Source organism: Medicago sativa, chromosome 6 (assembly GCF_051527215.1).
Source record: "Medicago sativa cultivar Bolivia chromosome 6, Bolivia_mono, whole genome shotgun sequence".
In the NCBI taxonomy this organism is placed as follows: domain Eukaryota; kingdom Viridiplantae; phylum Streptophyta; class Magnoliopsida; order Fabales; family Fabaceae; genus Medicago; species Medicago sativa.
Genome location: NC_140754.1, coordinates 42,559,372 through 42,571,864, shown reverse-complemented (window position 1 = coordinate 42,571,864; position 12,493 = coordinate 42,559,372). Strand labels below are relative to the sequence as shown.

The following is a 12,493-nucleotide window of genomic DNA, read 5'->3' as shown; positions in this document are numbered from 1 at the left end:
CACGTTTTTACCTTCTGGAGCAAGAAACTGAATTAGGGTTTCACCAAATCGTGTCACGTTTTACCAATCGTGACACGTTTTCATAATGTCGAAACAAGGCTTCTTGTGCTTCCCAAATCGTGTCACGTTTGCACCAAATCGTGACACGTTTTATTTCTTTGCGTTTCCTTCAGTTTTTCTGCTCTTTTTGCTGCATAAGTCTTCTGTGAACTCCTTTTTGTGATGAAAATACATATAAAATTACGTAATGACAAGATGTCATCAAATATCACCACTCCACTGCTAGAAAACAATTCACTCAAAACTTCATCATCATTCATCAACTCGCTCCTCTTTTGAAATCCTTTACATTTGGCATCAATAATTCGTAATAAGTTCCCACAAACCTCAACAATAATAAAGGTAAAAATTAGAATCATAAAATCCATTTTCTCACTTTTCTCATTTAGTTGACTATGTTTTCATGCATAATAATGTTGTCATTTTTGCACTTTTTTGTTGTTATAATCATTCATATATTTAATAATAGATATAATTATGGGATTTTAATTGATAGTTCTTTGATTTTATTTTTTAACAGAAAGTAGTGTTGAAGGTTGACTTTTATAATGATAGAACCAAGCAAAAGGTTATGAAGACAGTGTCCAGCCTTTCAGGTAATATATATTAAATTTCATAGCATGTACAAGTACTACTGCAATGTAATGTGGACTTTTTTTTTGAGAGGGATGTAATGTGGACTTATAAGTTGTATTCATAAATAAGAAAATAATTGTATTAAATTGAAATCAACGTTACATAGTATCTTTTTTTTTTTTAGTGTTAAAGAGTTTAGTGATAAAATTAACACAAAAAAATTTAGAATAAGAGAGAAACCTAGTTATGAAACCTATTTTTTGATCACGTGATTTAACATATCAAATGTTCTCGGAATCTTTTATTTCTTTTTTTTTAAAAGAAAAAAAAAACTAGACAAACAGACATGATATGATTGTTTACAAAAAATTACATGACATGATTATTTTTATTTTTTTTGTGAAGACATAAAATGACTTTAACTACTTTAATTTTATAATCTATTTTTAACGCAACCTCTTTAAAAAAAATGCTAGAAAAAGAGAAATTAGTATTAATAAACATTTACGAATTATTTCAAATAGGATTCATTGTTTTTTTTTTTTTATCAATACTGTAGGGGTTGAATCAGTATCAATAGACACTAATGAGAAGAAACTGACGTTAACAGGGGATGTTGATCCAGAAAAAGTAGTCTCTAAGCTACGAAAATTGTGTCAAACAGAAGTAGTTTCAGTCGGACCTCTAAATGAGGAGAAGAAAGAGACCACAAATGCAAATGAACCCATTCCACTTCCGTCATTTGAATCCTATCCATTCTATTATCAGATGACACCACCACCTTATATTCGAGATTACTACTATGTTTGATGTGGATAAGAAGAAAATAATCCTACAAGATAGTATTTTTGATAAACTTTTTCTACTCTAGTACTCCCTTTGTTTCATATTAGGTGTTCTATATGAGTTTTACACGTGTATTAAAGAAATGATTAATAGTGTTGATTTTAATGATAAAATATGTATCATTTACTAAAACACCTTATTTATTTATAGTTAGTGGAGTAGTTATAGATGATTGAAGTGCACTAAATAAGAGTATGTTAGTGGAAAAAAGAATAATAAATATTGCATTAGTATTGTAAAAGGGACAAATAATTTGAAGAAAAAAAAAAAGTAAACCTAATTTGAGATGGAGGGAGTATCTTCTAAATTTAAGAGCAACTTCGAGTTTGATAAATGCATCTTATGTTTTCCATGGTTTGTAATTTTACCTTCTTTTATAATCTAGATCAGAATTTTCTTTTTTTGTTTATTGCTAAACCAAAGGATGCAAAGACATCACACAAGAAATTGATTGTCCCATATCCCAACTATATTAACACCACCAACCCTTACCTATATAAATGGGGAACATGAATCAAACACATACAAAAATTATAGAAAACTCACGCATCTTTTACTACCATCCACTTTTTAAGTCTGTTCGACCGATCTTAACAATATCAGTTGCAGTTAACTGCCGTTGAAAAATGTCGAGCAACAGTTAACTTCTGTTGATGTAAGTGAATGAGCTATTTCATAAGTGAGATGAATAATAATCAAGTTGTAGTGATCCTAAAATGGAGAAAATCCACTTCAGGTGATCCTCGCTTATATGTTGAAAATGAAATAAACCAGAAATTGAAGATACACTCTCATTGGCCAATTTTTCAAGAACACGACAATTACATTGAATTGGGAAAGACAGAAGAATGCGAAAAGAAGAAGAATTTTTTTTTATCAAGCACAGCGGAAAATGATCTCAAGGTTAATATCAGGTTAGAAACATGACATCCATGAAAAATAGAGAGAAAAACTTACAAAATGATGAATTAAAAATGAGTCTTACATGAGGTGATTACTGGGGTGTTTGAGGTTCGGTTTGGATCGGTTTTGACACAAAAAGTAATCTGATCTAAAATAAAAATCAAATGTGGTTCGGTTCAGTTTAGATGACTATTTTAAAAAAATTCAATCCTATCCAAAAATATGTGGTAATTTAGATTGGTTTTTGAATATCCAAAACGCAACATGTACATTTTTTTTATTAATATTAATATTACACATTCACGGTAAAATAATATATTTGATGCAAAATATAATATAAAATATGTTAAAAAATTTAACATTACATAATGAAACATATGAATAGTAATAGTATAGATTATAGTAATGCAATATATAAAAAAAACAAGAAATATATTAATGGAATATATAATCCTAATAAAAGAATAAAAAAAGTATTAAAATTTACTTTTACTGTTTGGTTAGGTTTTGAAAAAATGATTAAAAATCCAAATTGATATGAGCGGTTTTTACAAAACAACATCCAAACGCGTTCAGAAATATTCGGTTTTTTTGTGGTTTTATGTGTTTTGGATCTCTTTGCAGTTTTTGTTTGGATTGATTTTAGATTTGAACAACCCTTGTAGTTACTTCTTGTTTCTATGACATCAAATACTGAGAAGCTACTCACTATGTACCAACTTCTCCCACCAGCCTAATAACTAAGTCTTTTGTTCATCTCACACATTTTTTTTTTTGGTGTTGTCCGGGGTTCGAATTCCGGATATTGTATATATTATGCATTGTTCTTACGAACTGAGCTAAGCTCACGGGGATTCATCTCGCACATATTAATAAAATGGTATAAGTGATAGAGAGAAAATGGTTTTTAATACCCTTGTCAACTATCAGTATATTAACCATTATAATAAATGTAACGTAGAATATATTGAATTGAGAGGAATGAAATAATATTAATTAGAGTCATAATTTGGAAAAAATTGCATTGAAAAGTAAAATAGATCAATTATTTTTGGAATTTTTTTGTTTTGTTTTGGAAATGGCATGGTATTTTGGGACGGAGGTAATACTAATTTCTCTAATATACTTCACTAATAATATGTTGGATCTCCTTACTTTACGTTTAAGTGATGTTTTAAGGTACGGTTTTGGTTTATATCATCTCTCATTGTCTTTTTTTTATTATTATTCAAAGCTAAATTGCATACTTGGTCCCTTAACATATTTGTTATTATTATGTTGGTCCCATAATTAATTAACGTTATATTTTGGTCATTTAAGTTATCTTCAGTTCATTGCAAATGGTTCACCAAAAACCTCATTAATTTAATTAATATTAACGGTTTAATTTTTTTCTCTCGAAATGACGACCATTAAATAATGCATGTCTACTAGATCTTATAGTGCACCACCAAACCACTAAGTTTTTTCACCTTCATCTTCTTTTCTTTTCCTTTTTTTCATCTTCATCCCCATCTTCTTTTATAACAAATTTCAAACATACCCAGAAGAAAAAAACCAGAAAAGTAAATAAAAACTCGTAATATTTTTATACAAAAATAAATAGAATAAAAAAACTAATGGAATTCTCTTTTAAAAAAAAAAAGGATCTCTCTTATATTCTTCTTTCATCCTTTCGATCTATATTTCTCTCTCCTTCCTCCTTGTTGTTGTTGGTGGTGGTGTTGAGGAACAATGGGTCTTGATAATGAAGAATGAATGAATAAGAATGAAGATGATGATGATGATGATTCTTGGTTTGGTAGGATACCAATTGTAATTGTAATTCAAATGTTGGGAATTTTATTGATTTTTTCTTCTGGGTTTTATTGTTGAACAATGTACGAAGATTGGGTTCTGTGTTGTTGTGTTGAGAAACAAATAAGAAAGAAAAGGGAAGGAAGAATGGAAAGGAGTGGGAAGGAGAAACTCAATTCGGGTTTTTGTTGTTGTGTTATTGTCATGAGGAAAGAAGAAAACATATCCAAATTATTATTTTTTTGTTTAAACTTTTTTCTGGGTGGATGAAGTTTTTTTATGAATATATGAATTTGATTGATGAATACGAACAAGGGGAAGATGGAAGAAGGTGAAGATTGGTGAAAAAACTTAGGTGTTGGTGGTTCACTATAAAATCTAGCAAAGATGCATTATCTAATGGTTGTCATTTCGACAAAAACTAAACGGTTAATATTAATTAAATTAATGAGGTCTTTGATGGACCACTTGCAATGTATATCCACCTTAGACATTAGGTTAACGGTTTTGACGGTGAAGATATAATGTAAAGTTAATCAATATAAAAACCACAAAGAAGTTAAGAATCAAGTATGTAATTTAGCCTTTATTAAATAAATTGTTGTGGTGTTATTAATGATCGTTGGAAGATTGGATACCAAAATAGTTTTTTATTTTCAACGGAATGGATACTAAAGTAGTTGGAACTAGTATGGACACCCGTGACAAGCACGAGCTAGAATTTCGTCATAGTTGAGGGAGACAATATTACGATGTATCTAGTGTCAGTTAAATTCAAACATGGGATAAAACAACGGAGGTTTATTAACTAATAAGAGGAAAAAAAACTAATACTTAAGCATGGAATTTTTGGATGAAGATGCAGTATCATTCTCACTTGTGTGGTTGTTCCTTCTCAAATGTGTCGATCGACCGGTGCTGGCTCCTCCAGAAAGTCCAACGATTGTATGTTATTTATGTTTAACATTGCGGGGGAGAAGTTCTTGGTGGTGGAACACAGATATTGTGTCAAGTGTTAGTAAAAATTTCACTTTGTATGAAATAGTTTATGTTAAGAAACATATAAGTGAGGTAACCCATATATCTAATGTTTTAAGACTTCAGGAGAAGATGTGATGTCAGTTCCAGTTGTGTAGTTAGTCTTAGCCCAATGTGACGATACAATCAATTGTAGACTCCCGCATAAGTCCTAATATTATGATGATTTATTTTGTTAGTTTCTGAGTGTCATTGAATTCTTTTGGCTTGAATTTTAGTTCGTCATTCACTTTCATGCCAGTTTTTTTTATTCAGCCTCTATTATTTCTAATTCCTTCACTTTAGGTTTTTGGTGGGATATGACAATGGAAAAATATAGATGTGTATTAGAGATACATAGTTTAGTTACAAGGAGTACTAGTCCTATTAGTATATATAGGTGTAACCTCCCCATAAGTGGGTTAACTTTCTCATTGTGTAAGATTCATTTTCCATCAATACAAAGAACTTTTCTATATTTCTCTCTTTCCTTCCATGGATGCCATGTTTCATAAAATGGTATCAGAGCAAACCTGGTATCCGCCTTGAAGGAATTCTCCGCTGCATTTTCTCGAGAAAATTCAATTTTCTCACTTTCAATCTCTTTTTTATTCCAATTTTCTTTTTCTTTCTCTCTCTTCATTTTCCCGAGAAAATCCTTTTCTTCCTCATTCCAACTTTCTGATTTTTTTTTTCCTTCGTGTTCCTCTGTCTCTTGTTTCTGTTCAATTTTTAGTCCAATTTCATGTGCGATTCAAGTTTCATGTTCGAATTCTTGATCGATCGAATTTTCATTTATGAATCTTTCCTTTTCGTGATTTAGTTTGTTCTGTTCTTGCAATCGCGATTTGTTTCGATCACTTTTCATTACAGTTTGCGATTCCGATCAGTTCCGCAATTCGGTTTTGTTTTTCGATATCGATCTGGTTTCTCCTATGTTCGTATGACAAAGAACTTCATTCTTGTTCGTTGATCTGTTTCCTTGTTCAAGATTCACTGCAATTTCTGATATATTGAATTGGTTGAAACTCATTCACGATCTTCAACTCAATTTGAGGATTTTCTAGTGTTTTCAGTTGAAGATTGTAGATATAGTTGGTTCGGATCTTGTGTCACTGGTGGCGCATTGGCTCAAGCTTCTGGTCAACATTATCGCTGTGCAATTCTGGGCATAAGGTTCACTGGCTGTCTGTTCAAGGTTCTATATGATGTGTTTGTTATTTCTTGCATATTGCTTCCAAGGTGTTTGTTGAAAGTCCTCAATGGAAGACAGATTGTTCAGCTAGTACATGATGAAGCTTCTTGTACAACTCAGTTTGTCAGGCTCTATTAGCTATGTTGCTATATCTGTATGCATCTGTCACTGCTCGACATTGATCATTTGATACTGTTAGCATGCACTATGATCCAATGATTGCTAAGCTTATGGTGCAGGGAGAAAATCGTGCTGCAGCATTGGTCAAACTGAAGGATAGTTTGACAAATTTTCTTGTCCTAGAGATGGTGAGGATATTACAATTACTGCTGGGCTGCCAAAGCCTGAAACTCTCAAACTAGGTACAATGATGGGTGTATTCATTTCGTGTGTTCGAAGCATTTTGGGCATCATCTACTACATCTGTTTCTCTTGGATTGTTGGTATGGCTGGCATAGGAGAGACATTGATTCTTGTTGCTTCGTGTGGCACTTGTACGTTCCTTACTATCACTTGTACGTTCCTTACTATCAAGCCAAGTGTACAATAGCACTTGAGTGGGATAATGAGTATGATAGTGGTAGTTCAAAGATCTTGAAGCTTACCATCACTTACCTGCCTGATGGGAGGTACCTGATTGAGATGCAACCTGATGCCTATGGGAATTATCCGTACACTGGCTGTTTTGACTGTGCTGTCAAAACATTCAAAGGAGGACCCTTGAAATTTTATGAGCTCCCTTCCTTTATGAGCTCTACATGGCACTTTCATGCCTTTGGTTTTGTATTTGGTGAGGTTTATGATTTTGGCTCAGTTTTGGATTGTTGGAAGATTCTTGGATTGATTACTTTTCCTCGGTTTCTTTGTCCTGGATCGTTATTTGGAGTGCTTCATAATTGGAAGCATTGGTTTTGGCCTATGGTTTGAATGCATCAACATGGATTTGTTTTCTATGGTTTGAAGACACATCACATGGCTATGCATCTCTATTGGTTTGCCATTGGTTTTTCTTGTCTCGACTTGGCATAGGAGGACATCACTTTTATCTTTGGAAGCTTGGTTTTGTTGCTTCATGGTACTTTTGGTGTGAAGTTTGTTCAACATTTGACCTCCTTCCATTGTTGACTATGGCTCTTCCTTGCATTTGGTTTTTCTTGTCTCGGCTCGGCATAGGAGGGCATCACTTTTATCTCTGGAACCTTGGTATTACATATGACCTCCTTCCATTGTAGACTATGGCCCTTCCTTGCACTTCTTTTTGGATATCATCATTGTTTTTGGATATCCTTGTTCTTCTTGTCTTGTGCTTCTTTCTTGAGTTCTTGAGAACTCTTGATGGTTAAGCGTTGTGCCTTAATTGGCTTTGTTGATATTGGCTTCTACCGGATGGTGGTTAAGCGTTGCTTTGATGCTCCTTCCTTCCATTGGTTCAACCTTGAGTTGTGGTTGCTTCATGTTGGATGAGCACTTGTTTGATATTTTTCTTAGCCGATGTATTTCCGGCATCTTTCCTTGTATTTTCTCATTTCAAGTTGGATGTGTTTTTGAACACCTTCCAACTTGAGGGGGACTATTAGAGATACATAGTTTAGTTACAAGGAGTACTAGTCCTATTAGTATATATAGGTGTAACCTCCCCATAAGTGGGTTAACTTTCTCATTGTGTAAGATTCATTTTCCATCAATACAAAGAACTTTTCTATATTTCTCTCTTTCCTTCCATGGATGCCATGTTTCATAACAATGTGTTATGCTGAGTTTACAAAATATATGTTTATTAGACATTTTAAATTGATGTTTTTTAATGAGGCTAATACTTTGGTAACATAATTACTCAGTAATCTCTAACACTTTTTACAAATCTATATAACTACATGCAACTCACTCTATTTTCTATACCATTCATATATGTAACCGCCATCAACCCACATTTTTACCATGTTGTGCCTCTGACCTCTTTTGACTATCACACCAGATTAGATATACAGAGAGTCTTACATTTAAGGGAGAGATGTTAATGTACCATGTGTGAGTTAAAATTATAAATTGAATGAAATAGTATATATGGAACAACATATAAGTGGGAAGACTAATACATCTAATGTCTTAAGCTTTTAGGGTAAAGATATGGTGTCAATCTAACTTGTAGGATTTTTTTCGTAGTCAAATATGATGCTCAAACCCATTATAGGCTCCCTCAGAACTTTGAACATTATAATGAACTTTTTTTAGTTTTTAATTGCTTAATTTTTTATATTAAATATAAGTTATTCGATGTTGTTCCCTTTCATGCAATTTTTTTTATCCAACCTCTACATTTCAAGTACTTTCACTTTTGGTTTTTAGCGCGATCTGACAATGAAAAATACATATGTGTTATGTTTAGTTGTAGTACATGTTTATTAGATATTTTAAATTAATGTGAATGTTTTTTTATTGACTATAATTTTGATGAAATAATTACTCATAAATCTCTAACTCCTTCGAATAACCCAAAAAATTACCATTAACTCTATTTCTAATATTACCATGGACAAAACACGCTACTTTCTTCTCGTATCATTTGTCTCGTGTTCAAATTTTTTTTTTTATATTTATTCTCTCACTTAATGAAACATGGGAACATAATAAATCTTCATCCATGAAACCATGATCAACCCACCTTTTCTACGTGTGATCTTACTTTACTATGTCACCATATAACAAACACAAAGAGTCTTACACTTAAGGAAGATATGTTAATGTGTCCATTTTGACTTAAAGTTCCACATTAGATGCAAAAGTAAATGTTAAGAAACATATAAGTGAGATGATCGATATACCTAATACACTAAGATTTTGGATGATGATGTGCTGTCAATTGTATGGTTAACCTTAACCTAATGTGATGATCCAACTCATTGTAGTCACCATCAGAACTCTGGACCTTTTTTTTTTGTTACTGAACTCTAAACATTATGATGAAATGTTTTGTTAGTTTTTGGATGTCATTTATTTAATTTTAATATTAAATTGAAGTAGATGTTAAACAACATATAAGTTATATGACTCATATAGGGTGAAGATGTGGTGTCTAATCACTTGTTTGGTTTCTTTTAATCTAACGCGATGGTCAAACTCAATGTAGGATCCCCCGAAATTCACAACAATATGATGAACTGTTTTTTTAGTTTTTGGATGTCATTTGTTTAATTTTGACTTAATTACAGTTTTAGTTCTTCTATTTTCACTCACTCACGGAAATTGTCCTTCCATTTCAAAATTACACGGTCTTGGTGCCTCTTTCAGATTTTTGAACTTAAAAATGGTGATATGTCATATTTAAATTAAAACTTTAAAGGAGTTTCCATGTAATTACATGGGTATTGATCATTCTACATCATTAGACTAAATGCAAGGTCATCTAAAATATGTCACATCATTGTTTTTTAGTCTAAAAATAGCAGAAAGGGACCAAAATACCACTAAAAAAACAAAAATTAGTGAGGGATAACATGAAATCCCTCTCTAATTCTGATACTAAATTTTGCGACCAAGGAATTTATGAGGGATTTTATTTTTTCCGTCACTAATTTTCCTCCCTAATTTTGCTTTTCCTGGCAGTGAAGCTGAGTGATTTTAAAATGAAAGGACCAATTCATGAGTTGCTGAAAATATGGGACTAAATCTGCAATTAAATCTTTAACTTTTCAATCTTAAAATTTAGTTTTTGAATGTCATTCTCTTTCTTGTGAATTTTTCATTCAACCTCAATTATTTCAAATTTATTTACTTTTGGCCGTTTGTGGCAAATGATAATGAAAAATTGCCAATGTGTTATGTTGGGTTGATAATTATATGCTTATTAGATATTTAAAAATATGTGGTGTTTTTTTAATTGAATCTAATTTTTTGGTAAAATAGTTGTCCAAAATATCTCCAACTCCTTGAGCAAAATCATAGATTTATCATACAACTCACACTGATTAGTTTTTTTTCCCTTGTCTTCTCTCATGTTCAAATCCTTTTTTCGTATCTTTTTTTTACTTCTAATTTACTTTCTCTCTTCTCAAGTTAGAAAGGAACATAAACCTCCCTCAATGAAACCATCACTAACCAACCTTTTTAAACATATGGTGTCTTCATTTGATATTATATGACTATGTCACGTAATTATGGACACAGAGAGTTGCAAACTTGAATAAGAGATGTTAATGTGTCAAGTGTGAGTTAGAATTCTATAGTGGATAGAAGAGTAGATTTTGAATAACATATAAGTGAGATGACTCATATACATACGACTGGCTTAAGGTTTTGTGTGAATATGTGATATCAATCTCACTTGTATGCTATCTCTTAGTCTAATATGGTGATAAAACTCAGTGCAAGATCCCTTGGAAGTCTCAAAGTTATGATGAATTGTTTTGTTAGCTTTTATATCTCATTTTTTTAAAAAATTTATCCTAAATTTTGATTATTGAACGCCATTCGCTTCCATGCTATTTTTTTTTATTCAACCTCCCTTATTTCAAATTCCTTCACTTTTGGTCTTTTGTAGAATCTAACAATGGAAAAATGCATATGTGTTCCACTGAGTTAACAAAAACATACTTATTAAAAAAATTAAATTGATGTTGCGATTCTTTAATTGAGTCTAATTTGTCGTAAAATAATTACCCCAAAACTCCTAATTCTTCAACAATCCCTCAAAATTACCAGCAACTCACATTATTCCGTATACTCTCACGGTAAAAGCACACACTCATTTTTTCCTTATCATTTCCCTCATGTTAAAATTCCTTTTTTATTTATTTCTTTTTCTGGTTCATTTTCTCAATACTCATGAAATAAATGAATATAACCATCTGTTCTTGAAACCTCCATCAACCAACCTTTTCTACCATGTTGTGTCTCAATATTACTTCATTCGGTTATGTCACCAGATTACAGATGTAGAAAGTCTCACATTTAGAAGAGAGAAGTTAATTTGTCGTATGTGAGTTAAAGTTTCATATTGGATGCAAGAGTAGGTGGTCAAAAAAAATATAAGTGAGATGACACAAATAACTAATTCCTTAAAATTTTGGATGAGGATGTGGTGTTAGTTTCACTTTTATGGGTGCTTTTACCCAAATGTGATTATCCAACTCAGTTTAGGCTCCCCCTGGAAGTCACAACATTACGATGAACTATTTTGTTAGTTTTAGATGTCATTTGTTTATTTTTTATCATGTTAAAATTTTAGTTTTCGAATGTCATTTGGTTTGACGCAATTTTTTAGTCAACCTTTATTATTTTAAATTACTTCACTTTTGGTCTTTGATGTGATCTGAAAATGGAAAAATGTAGATGTGTTATGCTGAGTTGGCAAAATGCATGCTTATTAGACATTTCAGGTGAAGATGTGGTGTCAATTTCACTTGTGTGATTGCTCTTACCATAATATGATGTTCCAACCCAATGTATGTTTCCTCCGTAGTCCCAACATTATGACGAACTAATTTACTGGTGTTTTGATTTCATTTGTTATTTTTTTTGTAGAGTTAATTAAGTAAATGGTCTCTATAAATATCCAGAATTTCATTTTTAGTCCATACAAAAATAAATCGCACTTTTTAGTTATTGTAAAAAAAATTCGTCAGCAGTTTTAGTCTTTGTCAAGTTTTTTTATGAGCATTCTTAGTCCCTGTAAAATTTTCAGTCCGTGTTATTGGTCCCTAAAAATGCCAAATAAAAATGTTAGAACGATTAAAAAAATGCAATTTTTTTTTCAAGAAACACTACCACAATTTTGGCTTTTAATAGAACAATTTTAATAGCGTTTTTGGATAAATGCTATTAAAAATGCAAATTATAGACCTGTTATAGCTCTCTTCAGAAAGCGCTAAAAAAAACTTGTAAAAAACTGGGTTAGATAGCGCTTTTCTATAAGTGCTATTATTCTTGTTCGCACTAATAGCGCTTTTAGGAAAACGCTATTGTTGAAGGGGATATAGATAGCGTTTTTCCCAAACGCTATGTTTGGGCTTAATGAAAATAAAAAAGGGCGGATATATTATTTTCATTTTCGCGCACATAACATGTGAAAGACACATTCCAAAACTCAGTCTCCTTCCACCG

General features: G+C 31.8%; 1 pseudogene across 1 annotated transcript; it reads left to right on the top strand.

The window, feature by feature from the left end:
• The first annotated feature begins 339 nt into the window (after positions 1-339).
• On the top strand, positions 340-1,614 carry LOC146915254 (heavy metal-associated isoprenylated plant protein 39 pseudogene; annotated as a pseudogene). Its single transcript, XR_015016603.1, has 3 exons — positions 340-402; positions 581-656; positions 1,196-1,614. The product of XR_015016603.1 is annotated as a heavy metal-associated isoprenylated plant protein 39 pseudogene (transcript).
• The last annotated feature ends 10,879 nt before the right edge of the window (positions 1,615-12,493 follow it).